The following is a 25440-nucleotide window of genomic DNA, read 5'->3' on the forward strand; positions in this document are numbered from 1 at the left end:
AACTTTCCTTGTGGAAAGTTTAATTTAATTTCCTTGTGGCTAAGAGCTTCAATTTTTTGCTGAAAAAAAAAAAAAAAAAATGGAGCCTGCCCTCTTTCTTAGAGGCCACCTGTAGTTCCTAGCAATCACCTGCAGTTTGTAATTGCTGCCCTCATTTCCTTGCCATGAGGGCTTCTCCAGGATTTGCACTTAACTTCTTCAAGCCAACAATGAGAATCTCTGGAGCAAGCCTGTTAGCAATAGTCATGATGTGACACAATCATGCAAGTGTCATTCTATTAGCTTTGTGGTGTTCTATTGTTTAGAAGCAAGTAATAGGAATTGAAAGCCATTGGGGGCCACCCTAGAATCTGTCCATCACATATGGAGACCTATTAACTAAGTAAAATAACTGGCTACTTGAATTATTAATATGTATGGCTGAATGAGAAAAATAAATTTTGGCGTTGCATTGACTTTATACCTTAAACTAACATTCTTAACCTATTGTTCATATCATGATTACCTGTGGAGCTTTAAAATACAGAAATGCTTGAATTTAACCCCGAGGTTTCCATTATACAGTATTTATGTAAGGTAGATTTGGGGCCCCACATATGGATTTTAGAAAAAGTGTCACAATTCATTGTGACATATGCATCTCCACTTGCAAGCCACTACTAGACTATTTCCACAAATTGCTTCTGTATTGATATTTTCAAGGGAATAGTTTTAAATTTTAAATTGCCCTGATAATATGTTTTTCCTTTACGACATGTCTTTTTTTGTATTTCATTCTGTGTGTGTTTCTGTGTGTGTTCTTTTGGTTGATGCTTGTCTCCTCCCCTCTTCTCCCAATTCCCACAGGAGACACCCTAGGAAATTTTAATGGTATTTAATGATTAGCTGCCCAAAACCATATATTTTAGAATATAGCTACTCTGGTTCTAGATTATTTTTTCTTTGATCCATAGGTTGACTCAGAAGCCATGAATTTCTAATTTATTTGCATATTGCAATGTTAACAAAGAAATGTACCTGGATATTTGTTAAATTTCCTGGAATTAGAGTTTGGCCCATAACTTTCTTCAAACTCTCAACAAGATCTACAACCAGGTAAGTATGACTCAACGGGTAGAGTAATCTAACCCTGAAGCACATTTTATTGAAGTATTATGAAAAAAAGAAGGAAGGGAGGGATGCAGGAAGGAAGAAAGGAGAAGGTACAAGTAAAAATAGAATATAAATGCTTTCCAGGTCAAGATACTCAGCATCATTAGCAAACCAGAATCCTCACTGGTGACCACTCGTAGTTACTACTCCTTCCCTTCTCACCAAAGTAACCACTACCTGGCATTTAACATTAATGTTAATAAATTAATAAATTTAGTTATTAATAAATAAATAGTTTAACAAGTTGTCTGCTTTATATATATGAAATATACTATCAATATTACTTACATCTGATTTATTTCATCAATTTAATGTGCTATGAGATTCATCCATGTTATTTAGGTATATTAATTTGTTATTTTACATCACTGTAAGGTATTCATTACATGTATATAACACTTAGGAATACATCTGTGTTGATAAGGATTTGGGTTCCAGGATTATAGTTATAAATAATGTTGTTATGTTATTATGTAACTCCTTTTTGTTGGCAGTATATACTCATTTATGGCAGTCCTGGCCGAGGAGTAGAGTTGCTGCATCAAAAGTTAGCATAAATTCAGTTCTTCTGGATACTGCAAAAGAGTTTACCAAAATCTGTATAACCAGTTTACATTCCCACCAGCATGAATGAAGGCTTCTCATTATAGTATTAATTAGCGTTTGTCTGAAGACTAAAAAAGTAAACATCTTTCCATATGCTTCTTGTCCATTGGGTTTTTTTTTAAAATAAAGTGCCTCCCTACTTTGTCACTGATTGGAACAAGCAGTTCAAGGACTCTCAGCTGATTCATGAGCTGATAAGTAGAAGTGTTCTAGGGAATAAGTCTCTCTTCTCTCTTTACTCTTAGATATTGACTCTATCAGTCATTATTCACTATCACTTCTCTAATGCTATCAAAAAGGTTATTATTTAGTAGTTTTCCAAGTTTTTCCTAATTCTTCTCAGTAGGAATCTGTTAGTCTGACTTACCTTGACCTCCTTGAATAGAAACAGAGAATACAATTCACTTTTCAGCAATGTCAAGTATTTTTGTTATTTCTAGAATCAATTATCTAGTCTAAAATTTTCACTTACCAGCTTGCATGATTTGACAAGGAAGAGAATTGTGTTGAATTTTTTTTTTAATTTCCAAATGTTATAATTTTGGATCCAGTGTAAGCCCTGTTTTATTCATAAAATGGAATAAAATAATATTTTTCATCATTTTAAAGTTTATAGTTTTTGTTAATCCCTTACAGAAAGATAGAACTAAGTGAAATTTTAATTTATTAAGATGCCATTTCATTTAATATTAACTTTGTAATTTTGATGCTTTTAGAACAACTTCAACACATGGAAAAGTTAATAAGCTTAGTAGTTAAATAAGAACAGATTCTAAATGAAATATTGGTTGATTGATTGGGCAGAAGTTTACCTAGTAAATTAGATGCCACAACATACCATATTCTGTGCTATGCGGAAACCATCAGTCTAAGCAAATATTGATATTAATTTTTATACCAGAGTAGCATACTATTGGTCTTACTACATTATAATCCTATTATTGCACAAACACTGGATTGATTATCCAGAGTGATCATACACATTGTTCACAAGAAAGACCTCTAACTAACTTCCAGCTATCTTTAATATCAAAAAGGCCAAATGCAATTTCTTAATTGATGTATAGTTGACCAAAAGCCATTTTTAATGAAAGTGAACAAGAAAAAGGCGATTTTACAGACTATTGGATTAATTAATTTTAATAACATTTATATTTATATGAATTTTTTAAAAATCACATAAATGACTAAAACAATAGCCTAATTGATATAATTATTACAAGCAACGGCTTGTAATTAGCAGCGATTAACTGCTACTTTTGTTACAGCAGGTCTGATTTGATTATGCATGGTTTAAGAGTTACTTGATTTAATTATTTGTTTTTGTCCTTGTTTATAATTTATGTCATAGGACCATTCTCTATACATTCAACACCATGTTAAAAATTCATTTTCTAGATGGGAGATAATCTTTCCATCAATTGAAAGTTCAGTTTGAGCTCTTATTTTATCTATGGCTGCATAATTTAAAAGGTTATAAGAGCTAGTCCACAGAACATATTATTTAGCATATTATTTTCACCTCTTTTCTCTTTAGAACAGACTATTTTATAAATTTTACCACTAATTTTATAAGTATAATGCTTTGTTATAATACTTCATACAAGTGTCATTTACAAATTACTAACAGATATAATCTATTGTGAAAACAATTTGCACTATAATAAACATATATTTTTTAAACATAATTGATATAATTTTTATCTTTGGCAACAATTCATAAAATATTTATTTGTTTTAAAAACACTTAAATATACTGGCATTTGTCAAGCCTCTCGTTTCTTTTGCTTTGAACTGTCCAATTTATGTGACCTGTTAGCTTTTGAAAATATGCTCTCAACACTCAGTTCACCACTGAGTTCCAATTTGTGATACACAGAGGGAACTCTAGGAGTCCATTTAGATGACAGATAGAAACATGTTCTTTTTCTTTCACTGAATATCACTTTAAGAACATAATAGGGGGAATGTAGCTTTCACAATATCCCTGGATTCTCAAGAATTCTGTGTTCAGCTAAATCCATTGAAAATTAGAAGACTGTAGATAGCTGATTTCCCCAACTTTAATCAAATGTATTGAGTCAATTTTGTATATTACATGTATTCAGTATCCATTGCCAGCTTTCAAAAGTGTGTAATTATTGAATGATTTTGATTTTAGATCAACTGGAATTAACCTCCTTTTAGATCCCTATTTTAAAATTCTTAATTCTATAATATTCTATTGAAATAAAGTCAGTAGCTAGATACAGTCCATTAATACACCCAAAATAATTAAGAAACATTTATATATGCCACATTCCTTAAGAATCAACTGTATTGAGAAATAACTTTTGCCAAGAAAATATTTTTAAGAATCCTCATTCCCTCTATAATTAATGAAGTTAGTTAAGCCCCCCTTCTTTAGCTTGGGCCTGTATGCAATCACATTGGATTTAAAAGAGCCTTTTTCTATAATCAAGCACTTTATAATTTCAGACCTAAGGCATCTTTGTGAATAAAATGCCTATGAACAACAATGTTGGGAATTCCATCTGGTCAATATGTGCTCTTTGTGGAACTATGAGAAAGGTTCTTCCTCAGCAGTGAACTGGTAAGGTGAATAATTCACGTAAGAATTGACATTGCTGGAGGCCAAATTGCTGAAATATTTCTTGATTAGAATTATAAGAACATGAGAGATTTTTGGAGAGAGAATAAAGGTCATTTGGTCCATCAAGGCATATCTTTTTTAGTACTCCATTTCCCCAAGGATGGCATCTAATTGTTTCTTGAATGACATTCCTGCTTTTTGCCTCAACAACTTTGCCTGCAGGCTCATCTAAGCATTTATTATTCTCAACATGAAAAGGTACTTTCTGAAATATGTGGTGAATTTATTTTTTAATTTCCATTTATGTCTTTCTGTCCTATAATCTGTGTTGAAATGGAAATAATAATTTGGGTTGACATTATCTGTGGCAGTTAAGACTTTATATGCTTCAAATCAGACAGCTCCAACCCTATCCTTAATATTATATGCCCAGATTTATGGTCCTAACAACCAGCACTGCATAGCAAACAGTGGTAGGGGTCCCAGTGAGAACATTTAATACTTTGAAAATTCACAATCCCTCAAGTATATAACTTTCTTTGCAAAATAAAGACTAGCACTTACTGCAAATAACTGAAAAGTAAATGAATTAATTGGTGTGTAATTCCCTGTCACTTGCATATGTGCATTAATATATATATTTATACACATGTTTGTATATACATATATACACATACATATGTGTAATATATATGTGTGTGTACAGGTGTATGTACACACCCAATTTAGTTTGGGTGTGTGTATCCTGATTTTTTCCTTGAAGGAGAGTAATGAGAAAAACAACTAGAAGTTTAGTGCTCCCTAATAGATATTTTATTCTGTATTTTTTTTACCCAATATCAAATAATGATCTTATCATTTTTGGCTAAGTATTTACAAAATACAAAACATAATAATCAAAACTTCCACAAATTTAGAAATATGCATGTAAAATACATCATATTTTCAAGTTAACTAAATGTAAAAAATTTACTTTTACACTATTTTATAGACCCAAAGAAGTTAAGTCTGAAAACTCATACTTAGTGAGATCCTAAACTGCAACTGGACACCCTTTTTGTTTTTGTTTTTGGAAATGTTAGGAAGGGGAAATCGTTACTTACCCAATATACAATTCTCTTTTTAACATTAACCAAATATTAGAAGATCAACCATTCTGTTGCAATGACACTGTTTGTAGTTAGCCAAATGTTATAAATGAATTTTATATGTTATCAAGAAGTTTCCATTACAAAGAAGGTTAGATCTGGAATGAGCAGTAATCCAGGTTAACCAATTAGTTAAATCAGTCATTGCCTAATATTATAGCAGCCACAGTGAGTAGTTCCAGTAGATCCAGTTAGATCGAGGTTCAGAAGTTTGTTCCCACTTGTGAAAAACAGTGATGTGTTTTCCCTTATTTATGCATGAAGAAACATGTATCTATTACTGGAGATAGCAAATTGCCAATCAGAAAAGAATTTAAGACACATGAAAATGTGAAATCGAGTCCTCTTAAAGTGGGAACTGAAGCCCTGAAGAGCAATCTAAATTTCCATTTTTCAGTTACACCACCAGTGAAACTTTACATTGTTTGAACCAATTTAGTTTGGGTGTTGTTAATTGCAAATGAAAGCATTCAAGCGGGTAATCTAAATTTTATTTTTAAATTAAACTATACCGCTTTAGTTTTTACATAATATTTATGTGCTTCATGTCTGTGTGAGCCTGGATATTCCTAGTTATCATGTTACCCCGTAAACTGTATTTTCAAGATCATGATAAAATCATAAATAAAGATATTTCAATAGCAGCAGTGTAAAGGTAGGCAACACACATGTGCAGAGATAAACACTAAAAAAGAGGTAGATGGACTAGGGAGCCCATGAACATGGTCTACTGGCTGGTCCTGGCAGCATGTTGACTTCAACAACAGCTAATTGAAACATCACATCTCATGTTAGCTGATTCTTTTTTTCAATCATATAGTATGGTCTGTATTAGCACAGTTACCCCACATAAATTTATCCATGGGACTGACCGTGGATATTTTTCTTTTACAATACCCTGAATTACAGTGTCAGTTTAGACTTCTCACTTGTGAGTTACATCTAAAAAAGGACATAGGTGAAGAAAAATATTTTCTTTCTTTTTTTTTTTTAAATCAGGGTCCTTGTCATTAGATTTTATTGTCATAAGAGTAGGAGAAATTTTCCTATGATCATGAGAGATAGTTTAATCACAAAGGAAGTGGAAAGTTATGACAAGAGAATTCTTTTTCTTTTATCACAAGAGCAGCAGGACTCTCCCTTTATCCTAAATAAAGTGAATCTCTTTTCCCATATTTCCTTTTGAAACACTTTTGGAATAGAGGATCATAAATTTTAGAAAGGAAGAATATGATTCTGAAACAATTTAGAATTTCTAGGCATATTTTCTAATTTGAAAAATTGTTTAATTTCTAAGATCACTTTTCCAACTATAAAAACCACCCTAATGTTTTAATCCCTAATGGCTGAGGCATTAGAAAACTTAAAATAGAAAAATACAGTATTTCATAAATTTATTTATCCACTCCTGTGATTCCTTGAGTTCAGCATACCGAAGATAGGACAATATAAAACCTTAATGTATGCAATATATGCAACGTAAAATAATGTAAGACTTTAGAGTAAAAAGAATTCTTAAGATTTAGTCAACAGTCATTAGTTTAAAATGACAAGTGAAAATTGACTTCTTAATGGATGAACTATACTTTACAATTTTTATCACGCTATGCACACTACGCAAGCTATCCAACTTCTGATTAATTTTATGTTTCCCCTTGATGTGGAACATCAATGACTTTATTTGAAGTTAACAAAAACTAGTAGTAGTAACATGACTTGTTTGTGTATATTCTCAAACTTATATATTTCTTTTTATGAAAATTATACAATTTTTCTAAATATTTCTAATAATAGAAAAACTGTGAACTCAATAAATTTGCATCAGGTCAATTATTCTAATACATAAATGGACTGACCTTCTACCTTCAAAATATTTTAAATAAATTTTTGTCATAGCAATTAGAATATGAATAAACATGCACACTTTTAAAGATTTAAATATTACATATATTATTCAGCCATTTTTCAATGGTTAACAATTTCATATAGTTAATAGTACCACCTAACATAGTTAATAGAAAGGCACTTTATTTGCTAATATGTTTGGAAAGGCCAAAAATCATGAGTATGATTAGAGAATTGTATAAACCCCTGTGTTTAATAATTCAATCTAAATAGTTTGTGTTATTTGAAGTAAATGAAGACATATTTGCTCTTTATGTGTAAATTATTTCAGCACAATTACAAGTTCTTGATTTACAATGAAGTGTAAAGGTTACTGCTATAACATGAGGTTCATGCTTACCACATACCACAGTTATTCTAATAAATGACACCAGATTTCTAAAACAAATAATTATCTGTGAGTAAATTGCACTTTGGCTTGACATTGCCTCCCACAGAAGCTGGCATATCCCTTGCCAATCTCTTTCTTCTCCCTGATCTATCCCTTTTCAACAAACACATTTAACAGCTGTGGATACAAACAAGGCACATTTGGCAAAAGTAGGAACCAGATGCCAAAGTCTGAATGTATGTTCTATTCAAAGCATCAGGGCCTGTTGCTAACTCCTTGGTGTCACCTCTGTTGGCTCCTTTTCTTAATTGTATACTGGCAGGCAACAGAGGCGCATCTGGAGATTTTGTCGAGGTCATGTAGCTGTGGTCTGGTCTTGGCTACCTTGTGAGATTGTGACCATTTTGAGGTAGTTTCCTATTTCTAAGAATGTGTTAGTAGAAAATGATATGAAAACACTACACACACACACACACACACACACACACACTGTTATGAAACATTAAAAGTACTCGTTGAAATAAAATTCCCAAATTTAAGAATTTCAAATTTTTGCCTGAGAGCAAAACACTGCTATCTGAAACAGTTAAAACACATCCTTGCAAAGTATATTTGAACATATATAAGGTACGAATTAATATTAAAATCTGCATGATAAATTATTTTCGCTACCTGGGCAGAGGATTAGCAGCCTGTCATAGCTCAGATTCTCTTCTGCCTGAAGCCAACTTGTATGCATGGAGTTATTTGGAATTTGAGCCCAGGGAGGAACAGAATGGTGGGGTGGGGGGGACAGGTACTAAAATAGGAAGGGTAGGAAATCCAACAAAAAGGAGGCAACTCCTGATTAGTACTAGAGCCCACAGTGCTTTTTGGGGACCCTTCTGAAATATTTTTTCCAGAGATGCACATTTGAGGGAGGAAAGAGGGAAACATTGGTTTTCATTCCCCAGTGGCTAAGAATTATTTCCTGCTCTCCCATGCCACTTGGAAATTTTGGGTTGTGCATGTGTGAATGTTGGCCAGATTACTGTCGTCTTCCTATTGTATATAAGAGAAGAAAGCAGTATTTTACATGTCATGGGCTTATGTCAAGGCATTGTCAAATTACAACCAAAAGTTGATGGGTTCTGGCATCAAAGGTGGGACTTATGAGATTTGAAATGGTAAATAAACAGTCCCAAACACCCAGCTACCAATAAGAAAAAAAAAAAAAAAAAGCTTCTATTTAATTTGGAAAGCCGTAGGCACTAGAAATCACACGCTAGTAATTGTTGTAAAAATGTTTATTTAAGATGTTATTATCAAAACACATTTAAAGCACCTTAATTTTGAAGACAACTTATTAAGAATTCTTACTCTTTATATATATTGTCACATCAATGCTCACAATAACTCTAAAAGTAGATATTCTTATCATTATGGTTTCATTTTATAGTTGAGGAAACTAAGAATACAGAAAAAAAGTAAGGCGGTTTTCCCAAGATCATTCAGATAGAGAAGCCCCAAACTGGAATTTGATTTTTTCTGAATGATGCACAAAATTCAGTCTCTGTTAGCAGAGACCCTTCTTCACCAGTGACTTAAAGATCTGTTCCTCAGCACAGATGAAATGTCTTGTTCGTTCCAGTGGATAGATGGTCTTCTGAAGTTGCTCCACTCACAAATGCCTAATGCTGGCCAGACATGGTGCTCATGCTTCTCCTTCCTTTCTTCTTTCCCCAGCTCAGGTGACCTTCCAGTAGTGTCTCCTAGCTTCTCCCCTCAGCATCATCCCCCCACCAGCAGGCACCCATTCATGTGGTTAGTTTTTTATGGTTTTCACAAAAAGAATTGGCAAATAAGCCATCTCAAAACCAAACAAAAAAGATGAAATATTCATTTCTGTTAACGTTATTGAAATAACAATCTATTCTTCAAAGTAATGATGGGTGCTGTTGACTTACTGGAAAAGGAAAAATGAAGGAAAAACAGACAAAAATAAAGGAACTAAATAATCAATATTATTATCTACCATCACTTTATATGTGGAATAATCGATTTCTACAAACTGTTTTTTAGAGTTTTGTTAAATTTAGGTTTAGAAACAAGAAAAGAACAAGGGTGAGTTAAATGTGCATTGGATAGCATAGATAAGTTGATTTATCTAGTGTGGTAGCACATAGTATAAATTAAAATGAGGATATACACAGAGGTATATGGAAGAAAGCTAACAGTTATCTTCAATCTCACCTAGAGGAAGAATTTGCATTTTATAGACAGAAGCAAAATCAATCTAAGTCCTCAAAGAGGAGTGTGGGAGCATATAACATTTGAAAAAGAAAATCCTAACAGCAATGTTAGAGTTTGGTGTGAATTGAAAAATCAAAAATCAAATGACAGAAATAAGAGAAACAACATAGCTGATTTCTGTAAAGTGAAATATAAGTTTGTAGGGATACAGATTTATTAAAGACAAAATTGCCAAGATTCATTAATGGGAAAAGTTGTGGAATACATGGATATATGTGATTTTAAGTCATATATGAGAGAAACAAGACTTACTTAGAGTGATAGAGATATTAGATAGGACTGAGAATTTCAAAGAAAATATGTGGTGCACACTAATTTATTATTTTATTTATTTAAATTTGTTTTGCTATATAAGTCAATCCATTTTGGATTTGTGAATGAATCAGCAAAAATGTATTGATGAGTAATATAAATGAATGACTCTCAGAAGACAGGAGAGAATATTGTACATTATCAAACCCAGAAAAAGAAGGAAATAAAGAGTAAGGGAAAGAAAGAAAGAAAGAAAGAAAGAAGAGAATACAAATGGCTGATCCCAGTAGAAAAATAAATATAAAAAGAGTTTAAGACAGAATTGAGCATACTACAAGCCTTCAGATGTTTTTCAAGTTAATGATTAAAGAAAAAAAAAAAAAAAAAGAGTAACAGCGAAAGAGACGTAAGGTAGCCAAAAATAGAATAGGAGAATCAGAGATATTATCAATATAGAAAAAATAGTGGCATTGGCATCCAATCCTGCAAAAAATCCAAAAATATATATATACGAAAAAAAAACCTTAGTGTGAAGTAACTTGACATCATAGAATGATTCCAGTGGCACAGAAAGAAAGAACACTAGAATGCAAGAGATCGGCAGGTATACAGAAAAATACAATAGAAAGCTATATCGAGTTAATTTTACACTAACATAGGAAATGTGTTTTACCTGATTCATCTTTTAATCTCTCAAAATTCATTGTAGAGATACTTGAATAAAGCAAATTCTTACGTGACACAAAATGTTGTTACTGAAACTTTATAAAGTGAGCAAAATAAATGAAACATGTAGTTGTACTTCTGAGAGCTGGCCATAAAATATTAACACACTATGAGGCAAAGAAAATACCTCAATAAGATTGATATATTAAAATATATAACTGTGTAACAGATTAAGGAATTGTAGAAGTTTTCCAGATAAACATGTAAAGCCCTTTAATTGTAGACTTCAGAATTTTAATTTGGCCAATGAATATAAGATACATAATTACATATGCAGTCCATTTTGCTAAGTAACAGGACTCCAAGCATTTGAATACATTTTTGTCTAGTGAAAGGATTAACAAACTGACAGCTATTCTGCCTCCTATGAGTTGGAAAAATGGTACTGATGTTCTAAGACATACATCTTTGTTGTTGTTGTTCAGTCAGAACTTAAAATATACTAAGAATTCCAGGCCTCTGAGAAGGTTATTGAGAAAGCAGAAGATACTATTTTGACATATGAAGCAACTAATAGAAATCTCTATTCTATACTGACATTCGGGTTTATTAACATAATAATGAGGGAAGCAATATATTGTCATTTCTACTTTACAGTCATGAAGGAACTATTTTAAATATGAAGCTACATATTATTGATTGGGAAACTTAATATATGAAAATTAAAGATGTTGTTTCATGTAAAAAACTACATGTTCATCAGTTCAAACCAATGATACTTTTAATATGGTTTAAGTTTCATTTTATTAAACACGTAGGTATTATGCTTGAGAAGGGTGGTGCTCAGAAAAAATATGTTAAAAACTTTGCTTAAGATTTGAATTTTAATTATGAAGTGCCCTTGTTCCTTTAAAATGTGCATTTATTTTAACACACACAACAGATCAATGTCCACTGGTTGAATCATTTTTTTTTTTTTTTGTATTTTAATGATTAAGCTGTAGGTGGTTTCAAGCAATATTTTTGCAATTTTAAAGTCGAAAACTTTTACATTATGAATACTAAATGGTCAAGAACTAAACACGAAGGGATGAAAAAAGGAGTAGCAGATGGGAAGGATGTGAAGCCAACCATACTTAAGGAGCTGAAGCCAATTAGAAAGGTATCACCGAAAGCTATTCCCTAGCCAACCTAAAATGGAGAGCAAGTATAATAATAAAATGCCATGGTTGATAGTTCCTAAGGCCTGTGGAATGTCAAGAAGCAGTAAGAGTGCAATGTTAGCACCTTAATAAGCAATTTATGAGTAATTCAATGCAAGACTGTTTCTGTTTTTGGATTCTAGATTGAGCACTGGATGAAATGGAAAACAGTTGGGCAATGCTATTAATCTGTGCACTAACCACATGTTCAGATAGCTTCTGTGGGGCTGATAATTGGCAACAGGTTAAAAATGGAAGATCATTACATGTTAAGGATTTAGAAAATGTAATGGTGTGTTCCTCCAGAGAAAGGAAAAAAATGAACCTGTGGAAAAACTAAGGATTGCTGAACAAGCAGCAAATCATTTCATTATTAGTTTGCTGTGGTAGATTTCAGATTTGTATGAAAAATTAAAGAATCAAATATATAATTATGAACTTTACAAGCTACTTGGAAGGAAAGGAAATATTTTGCATCTAAGAAAAACCTGTAAAACACATTTCAAATAATTTCTCAGTAGTTGTGATGTAAATGAGTTCATACATTGTTTGGGTTTGAAATATGCATAATGAGATTTGCTTTCAGTTTGTGTTCTAAAGCATTTTTGAGATGATATGATAGCTTATATGATAATTTTAGTTATGCAGTATGGCTGATCTCATTGTTTAAGAAACTCAGTCTTTGTAAAGAAGTGGAGTTATAAAATGTTTCTCTCTATTAATTATTTGAAATAATTTTAGCATATGTAATATAAAAGTATTCACTTTAAGTTCTTCTGAGGAAAATCACTGTAAAACTATACATTATTCAAACTGGTTGCTCATCAGATGCTTTGAAGTATATTTTTTCAAACTAAAATAACTATACATTCATATTCATCTACATAGATTGAACATTCATATGTGGAGATAAAACAATGTAATTGAAATTTAAACATTATGACTGAAAAACTTTGGGGAGAGTAAATTAGGAAAACATGTTCTGCCTTCTTTGACTTAATATATACTAAACTTACAATATATTAACTAAAGATTCTTTTGCAGTGGAAAGCTTACTTGTATATGAAGATTTTAAAAACTCTGTGTTTACCTGGACTGGGCACTCATTTCACATAGAGAGCAAAAGTAAGTTAATCACAAATGAATGTTAATTTTAAGACTAGAACCTAGTCAATACTTTTAGGTTAATAAAGAACTGCATATATAAAGATTCTGTATTAGAATGAGAATTAAGTAATTGCTGTTCCCTAATTGAATATTGATATGTGCGAACATCTGTATTTCTGACACCTGTTTTGTTTTTTTTTCAATATATGAAGTTTATTGTCAAATTGGTTTCCATACAACACCCGGTGCTCATCCCAAAAGGTGCCCTCCTCAATACCCATCACCCACCCTCCCCTCCCTCCCACCCCCCATCAACCCTCAGTTTGTTCTCAGCTTTTAAGAGTATCTTATGCTTTGGCTCTCTTCCACTCTAACCTCTTTTTTTTCCTTTTTTTCTTTTTTCCTTTTTTTTCCCCCTTTTTTTCCTTCCCCTCCCCCATGGGTTTCTGTTTCTGACACCTGTTTTGAATATTGTCTATGAACTACTAAATTTTTCTTACTTTCTGTAAAGTTGTTTAAAATATAAAAATGCAGTTACACATTGGAAAATATGTTACCACCTGGAAGGTTATAAATGGTATTATCTTTACCTTATTAATGCAATCATCACTATTGCTTTCAACTGGAGAAGCAAAAAGATGCAAATAGCATTAGAGTTTTACGTAAGGTCTTTCTATTAACCTATATTATTTTCCTCACAGAGGAAAAATACATTGAGACAAGAAAGTGCATTATTCATCTTGGTTCTGTTAATAATTATGCTTTTATCTACCTATGAGAATTGAGATAGCCTCTTTGGTCATTACTTTTGCCTTTAGATTATCTAGATTTTCCAAAAACTTGTGAAACACAGACAAAGTGATTAACCAGCTATACTGGAGACAAGTGTACCACTCTTGAAGGGCATTATAGCACCACAGGAATTTAAATGAGATACAAATAAGTCAGTCAGAGAAAGAGAAAGACCAATATTATATGATTTCACACATATGTGGAATTTAAGAACAAAACACTTGAGCCTAGGGAAAAAAAAGAGACAAACCAAGAAACAGACTCTTAAACTAAAAAGAACAAACTGCTGGTACCAGAGAGGAGGTAGGGGTGAGTTAAATAGGTAATGGGGTTTGGGGTGTATGGGTGGTTCAGTCGGTTAAGGTCCGACTTTGGCTCTGGTCATGATCTCAAGGTTTGTGAGTTTGAGCCCCGCATTAGGTTCTGTGCTGACAGCTAGGAACCTGGAACCTGCTTCTGATTCTGTGTCTCCTTCACTCTCTGCCCCTTCCCCACTTGTGCTCTGTCTCTCTCTCTCTCTCTCTATCAAAAACAAATAAATATAAAAAAAATTTTAATAGGTTATGGGGATTAAAGAGGGCACTTGTGATGAGTACCGGGTGTTGTATAGAAGTGTTGAATTACTATACTGTATGCCTGAAAGTAATTTTACACTGTATGTTAACTGGAACTTAAATTAAAAATAAATAAATAAATAAATAAATAAATAAATAAATAAATGAGATAGAGAAAGTCTTTGTCAGTCAAATGCCTGTCCAGAAAAAAGGAACATGTAGCTAGAAGTAGAACTTTGAAAAGTCACTTAGGGTAAAAGGCCCATATGATCCCCTCAATGCGTGTATAGCCAGATGATACCACTTGTTTGCTCAGCTACTTCTAAGAAGGCTGGACTTTCACACCTATGAGACATTTGTTTGGGTAAGTATAGTATGCAGGTTTGGGTCAACAATTCATTTACTTAGGACAATGCACTAGAAGCTGAGTACTTCTAGTAGAGAAGTACTGGGATCTCTCTCTCTCTCTCTCTCTCTCTCTCTCTTTCTTTTTCTTTTTCCCCTTCCTCTCATCCTCATGGTGCTTAGATTCTTTTCTCCATAAGATAAATATTTAATAAATGCCACTTAAACAGACATGACCCGTTATTAATTAGCTTATTTGGGGTGTAGTAGTTTGAATGGGTTCTGAATCATCCCTAAAATGCTATGGGTTGAAGATTTAATAAATGTACTAACTACCTGTCTCCTCTTCATTTGTGAAGCATTCACAATTGCCACAAAAGCATTAGATACCTACAAGACCCGGCTCTGTACTGATTTATTTTACCAAATGATCAGATCAAAGAAGCCTCTCTCTGAGACGCAGGAACAGCATACCATGTTCTTCAGATTTTCCTCTCCCACTTTAACCTGGGGTTAAGGGATAAAATGAAAGCTTCCTGTGGTCTTTAGTAGTTTCATACTCTGATTTCCAGAGGCGATCCTATCATGCTCTATTATCTTTTTGGCTATTTAATGTAAACGTGTCAAAAATAATGCCTCATTTATAAGTGCTAATTCCCACACTACTCTGCATATTCCCTTGAATTACTAGCGCTAAATATGTCATTTTCTCTTACTATGAAACAGTGTTTTTGTATGTGCAATTACTGTGAAGAGGAGGACTACTGTTATTTAATAGTCTGCATTTAGAAATAATAGGTATAATTTGATTTTCAAGCCATCTGTGCTATTTAGTATATTCATAAACTGGACCCTAATTATCTTTTACATATGAATATAAGGAACTTGGTATGTCTTCAGTGTTCTGTGATTTTCCCCCCAGATTTTAACCATGCCAATCAAGGGAAGACTGCATGTTTAAAAAAAAAAATGGAACTTCACTAAAATTGTTCACCATATTGGAAAATTGACTCACCAATAGACTCTGTTGGTGTTAGAGTTGTGGTACAGCATACCACAAGCAATTTGCATTTTTACCTCCCTCAGGGTGATCCTAAGTAGAAATGCAGGCTTCTAACTATGTTATTATATCTTATAGTAGAATCATGTCTGAACATTTATATACTGATGCACATTATTTAATATAAACGATTTCCTTCTGTTTACCCATAGGAATCCTAGGATATTGCATTGATTTTTAAAGTATCTTTTAAGTTGTTTATATTTTCTATGAATTTCACTTCACAAGTTTAAAGTGGTATCACATAATGTTTATTATAAAATGGGACTTTGAAACTGATATGTGTCCTGAGAAATATTGCTCTGAATTAATCTCATTCCCATTTCTCCCCCAAACAGTTTCACTGTGTCATTTCTAAGTAAACTGCCCTGACACTCCATAACGTTCTTGCTTTAATTTAAGTATTGCTATTCCTGAATGTACTACTTCATCTACATCCCTCTTAAGTAGATTTATTAATTTCTTTCTCTTATATTCTATGTACCAATGCCATAAAGGAGATATAGGTAAAACTTTGTTTCACATTGCTGCTTGCCAGTGGTCTCACATCCTTCCTTCTTCATGTATAGTCCAGTGCATGGAAAGGTCATCAGAGTTCACTGCATTTCATCCCTTCATGTTATTGTCATTTATTGAAGTTCACTTATGAGTTCAATACCTAACTCACCTTGTCTTTCTCCTCCACTACTCTTCTCATTATCATTGATGACTTAAACCATCACACCAGCGATCCATCTAAACTTTTATTGTTTCAGTTTCTTTACCTCTTTCTCCAGGACAGTAATCTTTCTTGACAAAATCATAGGCCCCCAAAACACTTGTTTATATTTTTGTCTTTTCATTATTGACTTCAAATATTACTTATTTTATCCATCATAGTCAAAAAGTGAAAACAGCCCAAATATCCGTCAACTGGTAAATGGCTAAACAAAATTTGGTGTATTCATAGAATGGAATATTATTTGGCGTATTAGTTATATTAATTAAAAGAAGTACCGATACATACTACAACACAGATAAACTTTGAAAGAATTATGTTAAGTTAAAGAAACCAGACCCAAAGATCATGGATTTCATTTATATGAAAAGTTCAGAGAAAGTAAATATTTAGGAAAAAGATCAGAATAATGGTTACCTGGGATGGAGGTGGGGATAGGGATTAACTGCAAAAGGGCAGGTGGAATCTTATTAGACTTCTAGGAATGTTCTAAAACTGGGTTGTAGTGATTGCTGCACAAATTGGTAAATTTACGGAAAACTATTGAATTGTACACTTAAAGTGGGGGAATTTGTTACATAAACTATACTTCACCAGCCTTATGTGCCCCTTCTTTCTTAACCCAGCCTAGAGCTAATTGTCATTCTCTATAACTAACTGAAAAATGTGGCTAACTCCATTACACTTCTCCCCTCTGATGCATTAATCTAACTTTTTAAAGCTGCTGACTGTTCTTAGAGAACCACGCGAAGTGCTAAGTATTTCAAAATTATGATGAAAAATGTCAAGTTCTTATCACCGCTGCCAAACAATCATACCAGACTTCTTTAGTAAAGTTATTTTCTGAATTTCTGTTTTACAACATCCCCTGTTTCGTCAGTCTCCTCTAAGCCAACTCGTCCATCGCTCCTTTAAGCCAACTTGCCCATCACCCTGCTACTACCCTTGTCATTTCACTCAGCTTCCTGTACCTGAAACCACACACTATGCTTTCATTCCTATTAGCATGGAATAATAAGTGATTGTCCCAATCTAAAGAAAACTTCTCTATTTACACCTCTATTACCCATATTACCAACCCATGTTCTATTAGCCATCCTATATTACTAGCAAAAACAAAACAAAAGTAATCAAACAGATATCCCTCAATCCTGTACTTGTATCAGTTTTCTCCTTTAACATAATTTTATTCCTTTCCACGGAACCATTGACATTGTTATGGTCATACAATTACCATTGTCCTATACCATTCCCTTAGTGGTCACCACCTACCTAAAGAAAATTTTGTAAACCCCGTATCATTCAGTTTTTGTCGTCTCTCTCTATTCCCCTTTCCAGGGCTCAAAAAGTTGTGCCCGCCTATTGTTTCTGTTTCATCCTAATTGTTCTTCAGTACACTATAATTAGGCTACCAGTATATTGTAATTCCTCTACCATTAAAATTAACAGGTCTTATGAAGGCCAACATTAACATATTTTATTTTGTCAAAATCAATGCTTGGTTTTCTGTCTCTTCTTACTTCTTAACAGTATTGTATGTTACTGGAAATTCCCTACTTCATGAAAGTCTGCATTTGGTTTTCAGAATACCACGTGCACATAATTTTACTCCTATGTCCCCAGTACATGATTTGAAATTTCACTGCCAGTCCCTCTTATTCTTCCTCAATTGTCTCCAAATTTATTGATGTCATAATTTTAAAAGTTGCAAAATAAATACATTTTAAATATTTATCTTAAAAAACTATGCTACAGTACTTTTAAAAATATATCCTTTGGAATCTAAATGTCATAGGTATTCAATATTTATCATCATCCCTTAGGAAAAAATACTAAGCTCTTCTTTATAAGTAAAAAGTAATTAAATGTTTTTTTTTCTTCTTGAGCTTGAATTTATTTCACTTCCTCAACAAAATTTTATCCTAATATATTATTTACTCTAGAAAGACTTTTATTGATAATCCTATTATAGTTTTCAGCCCCATAATTATGTAGATAAAGTAAAAATAATTTTTGAAAGTTTAGGTTATCATAAATTCCTATACATTAAAAATATATCTTCCAGGAAAATTATTAGATTAGAGTTACTCAAAACAGCATAAATGTATTGCACACTTTGATATGTAACTTTGAAGCAAAAAGAATAGTGTTGTGTTTAAAATACACTTCTTTTTTTTTAAGTTTGTTTATTTTGAGAAAGAGAGAAACTGTTAACAAGGGAGGGGCTACAAAAGAGGGAGAGAGAGAATCCCAAGCAGCCTCACAAACTGTGCTATCATGACCTGAACTGAAATGAAGAATTGAACCCTTAACTAACTGAGCCATCCAGGAGCCCCTAAAATTCACTTCTTAATGAGATGAATGGATCTCGATAATATATTGGATCATCTATCCATTGTTCATTTCTATAGATTTAAACACTGGAAAAAAATATTTCTTTAAAAAAATAGGAATTTGAGGAGTTTTTAATAGGAAGTCTTCAGAATTATATGACAAAAGGCATATCATGACTAGTAAAAAATAACATTCTTTTGGCTAATGATAGTTTAGGTTTTATTTTAACTTTGTTGAAATTAAAGAATTAGAAAGCAAATAAATCACAAAAATATTTGAAAGCCCAATCATTTAAATTATTCACTTTCACAGTTTCTGGGAAGGAAGTATACAAAAAAAGTTTTTTTACTTAGAGTTACCAAGTGACTTAATTTTATCTGTTATCCTTTCATGTATAGGTACATTTTTAAAGCTGCGATAATCGAAAAGGATTGTGAAAATTGAAATACCATTAATTTAAAAAATATCTTCAATAATATCATGTTTGATTAAAGTATTTTTATCTATTCATGTGCTTTCCTTATATTTTTGGCAAAATTCAAAAATGCAGATTTATCTCTTTCAGGTTAGGGAAAATGTTTGCTATATAGCCTAAATTGCAGAAATAATCAACCAAAGCAGACTTAGTTTTGCAACTTTACCCTTTAAAATATTACCTGACAGGGTCTAGTTAGAGAAGATGACCAGTTCTCACAATTTATTAAAACTATAACTTCATTTCTAGAAAGTCTTCAAATTCCATCCATTATACCAGATACTGTTTTCTTTTTTATCCTGTGTCATTAGGAGCCAAAAGGACAGGTGAGAATCTTGCTTTCCAATTTAATAGAAATTTCTTATATCCCCTGGTGGAAGGATTACTCCCTTGGTTACCAATAAGACCTCTTCAACCAGCAGAGCTCAGATTCAGGGTCAGACTTCTAAAACCAGCAGAGCCTCTTAAATCAGCAGAAGTCCAGATTTTGGGGTCAGAGAATAAGCATTTTACAAGTGGTTTTCAGTTGTAATAGTGATATATACTACCCCCAATTCCATTTCTTGGTTCCTGGACTCATGTATTGTGGCCCTGGAAGAGACAACATGGTATATCTTCCACTGTTTCAGTGCATATAGGACTGAAAACCCACTTCTTAAAATTATGCTCACAGTAAGTGCAGTAGGTGAATATTGAATAGGCTGTGAATAGCCCCCTGACAGAGTAGTTGTTATGGAAAGGGTCTAATCAAATCATTATGCCACTAGATGTAACACTGGAGTAACAAGTTATGATATTATGTCTCATGTACAAACAACATTGGTCATTGCTGCTGTAAGAAAAGACACCCAACCATCAATCACTATAGATTTGATGAAAGGAGGCCATGTCTTTGAGTTCCTGCTTAACCTATACTCCTACTGCCACGGCTACTTTGTCCATGAATTCATGGCTGCATGTTATAGGCTAATTTGTGTTTCCCCCGAAACTTAAATATTGAAGTCCTCACCCCCAGTACTGTCAGAATGTGGTTTTATTTGGTGATAAAATCTAAAAAGAGGCAATTAAAGTAAAATGAAGCCCTATTGACCTTTGTCCTTATTTAAAAAAAAAAAATTAAGAGAGAGAGAGATAAAAAAGAGAGAGGAAGTGAAAGAGAAAGATTTTAATACAAACAAGGCCAGAGAGAGGGCCAGTGAAGGCAAGGGAGAAAGCAGCCATCTACAAGTCAAGGAGAAGCTCTAAGAAAAACAAACCCTGCTGAGCCTCCAGAATTGTGAGAAAATAAATTTCTATTGTTTAATATACCCAGTGTGTGGTCCTTTTTTATGGCAGCTCTAACAGACTAATACATTGGGGTAAAAGGTAACTCATATCCACAGGCCAAGTCATTATTGAACATTTGATTTTAAAATCCTTCTCATCACGTAGGTTCTTTTGTATGTGACCACACTCTCAAACCCTAGGCCCATTTTCAGAGGTCTATTATTTTATCAAAATCTCTGATTTCATTAACAGGTGATTGTTTCCTCTGATAGAGCACAGTTGCAAGTCAAGGTTTATTTGACATAAAAAGAAGGACCTTATTCCATATTTCTCAGGAACATTACTGTAGTTTTCTAATTCAGGTTTTCCACGGAACTGTTTGGGTTATACAGATCAATTACACATCCAATTCATTTCTAGGGAATAGATGATCAATACAGCACTGGATCAGATCATTCTGAATGCCATTTTGCCCTGCTATCTATCATAGTAACTCCGCCCTTCTTGCTCTTGTTAAATACCTCCTAATTAGATTATGCCACCATGAGGTCCCATTTCAATGGCATCATCTTTGACTTTTATCACTAATATACGGGAAAGGTCCACTACAGTAATTTTTTAGAAATACTGGTGCAATATTCAATGATCTATTTTTTCAGTGTATTTCTCCTAATGAAGTACTTACTTTACTCTGTATTTGAATTCCATAGTAGGTTATATGTCATATGTGATAAAACATGACAATGTTTCTATTTTCCTAAGTATTTAAACTTCTTTTTATACATCATACAAAGACAGAATCAGCTTCCTGTAGTCACACAGTGACATGCACTCAGAAGCCCCCCACAATTGGCTTAATGTTCAGCTGCCCAAGAGACAATGCAGCATAATGTTAGCAAAGGAGATAAGTACAATATCTGTCCTCTCTAATCCTTGCCTTCCTGTTTTCATATAGCATTTGTGAGGCCCCATGAGCACAGTATTTCAGGTGACCCACAATTCATGGAATTGAACAAGAAAGAAAACAAGTACAAGGTAAGTTGTTACATCTATGATTGAAAAGCAAAGGTGCTGACAGCCCTGAGGGATCATACTTTCTGTTCAAGCTAAGACTTAATTCAAATTTTGAAGATGGCAATAGCATTCTAAAAAACCTGAATGACCAAGGAACCCTATCCCTTCCTATCTTGCTTGTGTTACTTCCCTGTGTTTGTTGATAACCACACTGAAAATGATGTCATCAAAAAATAGGGAAATATGGCACCATCCAGATTTTCCTTACTCATCAGCAAACCCAAAGGAAGAGAGTGTTGAAAGAATATGCAAAGTATGAAGAAATAGAATAAAAGCAGTCGAGCTAATCTGGAGCAGTATTCTGAGAAAATGAAATACATGTGCATCAAGAGCTATGGAATACAAATTTCAGTGATTCTGTATGGGTTAAATGCTCCTATATATGTATGGAGAACTGAATTTCACAATATAAAAATGAACCTTAAAATCCATGCTAATAATTTAAAATTTCAAATAGCAAATAAGTTAATACTACAAGTCAAGAGAGAGCCCAAAAAGGGAAAGGTCTTATAATATTTTTAGTGACTTTAACAGAACAGTTTTCTACTTTTTGAATGAGGATATGTCACATTTTTATTTTGCACTGTGTCCCACAAATCATGTAGCGGGTCTTGTATCAAAGTATTTCTGGGATCTTAGCCATAATAGGCCACTATTGAATCTGGGTTTCAGGCAATCAACAAGCATATGATTAGAAACATAACTAGGTAATTGCAAAAGGCATGTAAAGGGGTTCAGAGCATGAGACCCCAAACTTGTCACTTTGACATAAGAAATTATTTTGAACTGAAGGCAACTGAAAAGAAGCAGTTACAGGATAAGCTCTCTGTCCTTCCCTTATCTTCCTGAAAGGTGAACATAAATTTCCCTTGTGAAGGTGTACCTCACCTGTTTCCTCTACCAGGATGGAGATAACATCTTTATCACTAGAGTTGAGATGGCACCGAGAAAGGGTCTCTATAAACAAACTTTATTAACTTGCCCTTGTCTTCCATAGTTTCCCCATATATTTGTATTTCCCCATATATTTATTTCCCATGGTTTGCTGTCCCTAAAAAATCTAAAAGCTTTTTCTTTTGCGTGTCACTTCTTTACAAATTTATTATCCTTTGCTAAGATGCTATTACAAGCCCAAGTTCTAACTACCCTTTTGAGTTAGTCATCACTGGGGTTTCTCTGCTGACGATCATTGCATGTGCTAAGAAAGTATTTTTATTTTGTTAATCTGTCTTTTGACAGTCTAATTTGGAGGGCCTTATCTGGAGAATCAAGAAAAATAGAGGGAGAAGTGTTCACTCCCCTATATATGTGATCAAGACTTTTTTTTAATGTTTATTTATTTATTTTGAAAGAGACAGAGACAGCACAAGTTGGGGAGGGACTGATAGAGAGTGACAGAGAATCCCAAGCAGGCTCTGCACTGCCAGGTTCGAGCTTGACATGGGGTTTGAAACCACAAAACTGTGAAATCATGACCTGAGCTGAAACCAAGAGTCGGACATGCAAGTGACTGAGCCACCTAGGCGCCCATGGGCAAGACTGTTAAATATATCACAATGGCATGTTCAAACTCGTTATATCTTGTCTTGATATAATAGGATTAGTATTTGTTCCCACATGTATGTACAAATATAGATATCTGTATACCATGTAGATCTATGTATCTATCAAGTCTTTTGTTGTAATTTTCCTGAATTTGATTTTGTGATCAACTATTCAAGTAGTGATAAAATCTGGCTGTAATCATAAATCTAGAAATTTTGTGAAGTCATTACAGTGTGTTCCCCACCACACACCATCCTCTCCCAAAAAGAAAAAAACTTTATCAAATAAAAAAAAAAAGCTACAAATGACGGTTGGGATACTAGAGTGATTTGAATCTTCTATATATCACCATTGCAACACTACATATCCAGAATGTTTCCCAGTCAATACCCTTCTACTTACTACCTTCACATCTTGTTCCCCACGTTCAGTTGATTGGTAGTGAGTTACATGGGTTATTTACCCTGATTATCATGAGGATGCAGGGCTACAATTATATAATGGATATAGGAAAGAATGTTTCACATACAGGTGATCCAGCAGAACTTCTCTTGGCTGGCTGTAACTGTAAATGGTCCATACAACAGCTAGAGCCTGCTAAGAGTAGGAATCAGTATATGGTAGGTATGGAGAAGTGGCACTCAGTTCTCTTTAAGGAAGGTTTCAGGAAGTGTCATTAGCAGATAGCCTCTAGCTGTCAACTTCTTCAGTGTTGGCTTCAGCTGCACAGATTCACTTCTCCCATGTTTCCACTCTTCTAGAAGAAGCTTCATCTGATGGCACAGGTATAGAAGCCTGGCCATTTTGTACTGGCAAAGGGTAATCCAAAAGGCAACCTTTGCCCCAGAACTCACTGCTGGGTCGGCCAAGACTTTATCATGCCTATATTGTGCTCTCTCTTTGCCTGATCTTGCTTCCTCTTTCTTCTTTCCAAAGGGTCATCCTTAATATAAATCCTGGACCCCAGAATTCTTACTTTCTCTTCTGAGGAACGCAACCTGTGACAGAGAATCACTGATCCTTTATTGATGAGAGTCTGGGTCACTCCAGCAGGTAAGCTACTTAAACCAGTAGAATTACTAGCTAGGGATCTAGAATGAGCTTAGGAAGGCAATGATGAATGTCAATTATCACCCTGGGACCAACTGCAGCATTAAGAGGGCTGTAGATCATCTCAGTAACACTCTTCCTATGCTGTTTGATTTTTTTCTACTGCTGTAAAGAAGGTGACAGTAACATTCTTTTTGTACATATTCCTTCATGTGATTATAGATGACAAACAAAATCCAAGAAAGAAAAATTATTGGATCAGCTTGAAAAGTATTTATATGGTTTCATATTGTGAGAGGAGAAATCAATGGGCTAGTAACTATACTTAACCATGAAACTTTCTGTGGTTTATAAATATTTAGTTTTATTTTGTAGTACATTTATTAAATCAATTTTATTATTTACAAATTAATGCAACTTGAATGGCTCTAAGAACTAGATTCCTCATTTGGTGCCCAAAGTAATTTATAACACTGGAGAAAAGTAAGAGAAGTATGTAAAAACACTTGGCAAATTAACAGAAATCTTGATAGCAAAGTTGTTGTGGACTGTTCTGAAATTAGGTAAGGTATTCCCAACTTTATGATAAGAAATAATTTCTAAATTTTTTAAGTGTTGTTTGGAAAAACAAAAGAGATGTAACATGTGCATTTGTTTCTGAAAAGAAAACACATTCAGTAATTTCTTAGTGCAGCACATCTCTGGAGAAAACATTGATTATCTTTCAGGGTTGTTACACTTCAAATGGCATGACCTTTAGCCTCGGAACCTGAAATGATCACTCTTTTGAGTAGCATAGGCGTTGACATCATGCTTTCCAATTTGGAGGCATATTAACCAGAATGATTCAACCATTTAATCTGTTATTCTTTATGCAAACATGTATTCAAACATTAGTCAATTTTTGCTTACCATTCACCTTGACCTGGGCAATGTTGGTGTGGAAATATTTTGGTGAACAAAACAAAACAAA

At 33.5% G+C, this 25440-nt stretch overlaps 1 long non-coding RNA gene across 1 annotated transcript; it reads left to right on the forward strand.

Annotated features, from left to right (window-relative positions):
- Positions 1–957: 957 nt before the first annotated feature.
- LOC147577520 (uncharacterized) lies at positions 958–21834 on the forward strand. The gene is made up of 4 exons (XR_015255848.1): positions 958–1095; positions 11944–12107; positions 13192–13272; positions 21754–21834. It is a non-coding gene; the product is annotated as an uncharacterized LOC147577520 (long non-coding RNA).
- The last annotated feature ends 3606 nt before the right edge of the window (positions 21835–25440 follow it).

The sequence above is a fragment of the Puma concolor genome, chromosome C2 (assembly GCF_028749965.1).
Source record: "Puma concolor isolate L17-30 chromosome C2, mPumCon1.1.hap2, whole genome shotgun sequence".
In the NCBI taxonomy this organism is placed as follows: domain Eukaryota; kingdom Metazoa; phylum Chordata; class Mammalia; order Carnivora; family Felidae; genus Puma; species Puma concolor.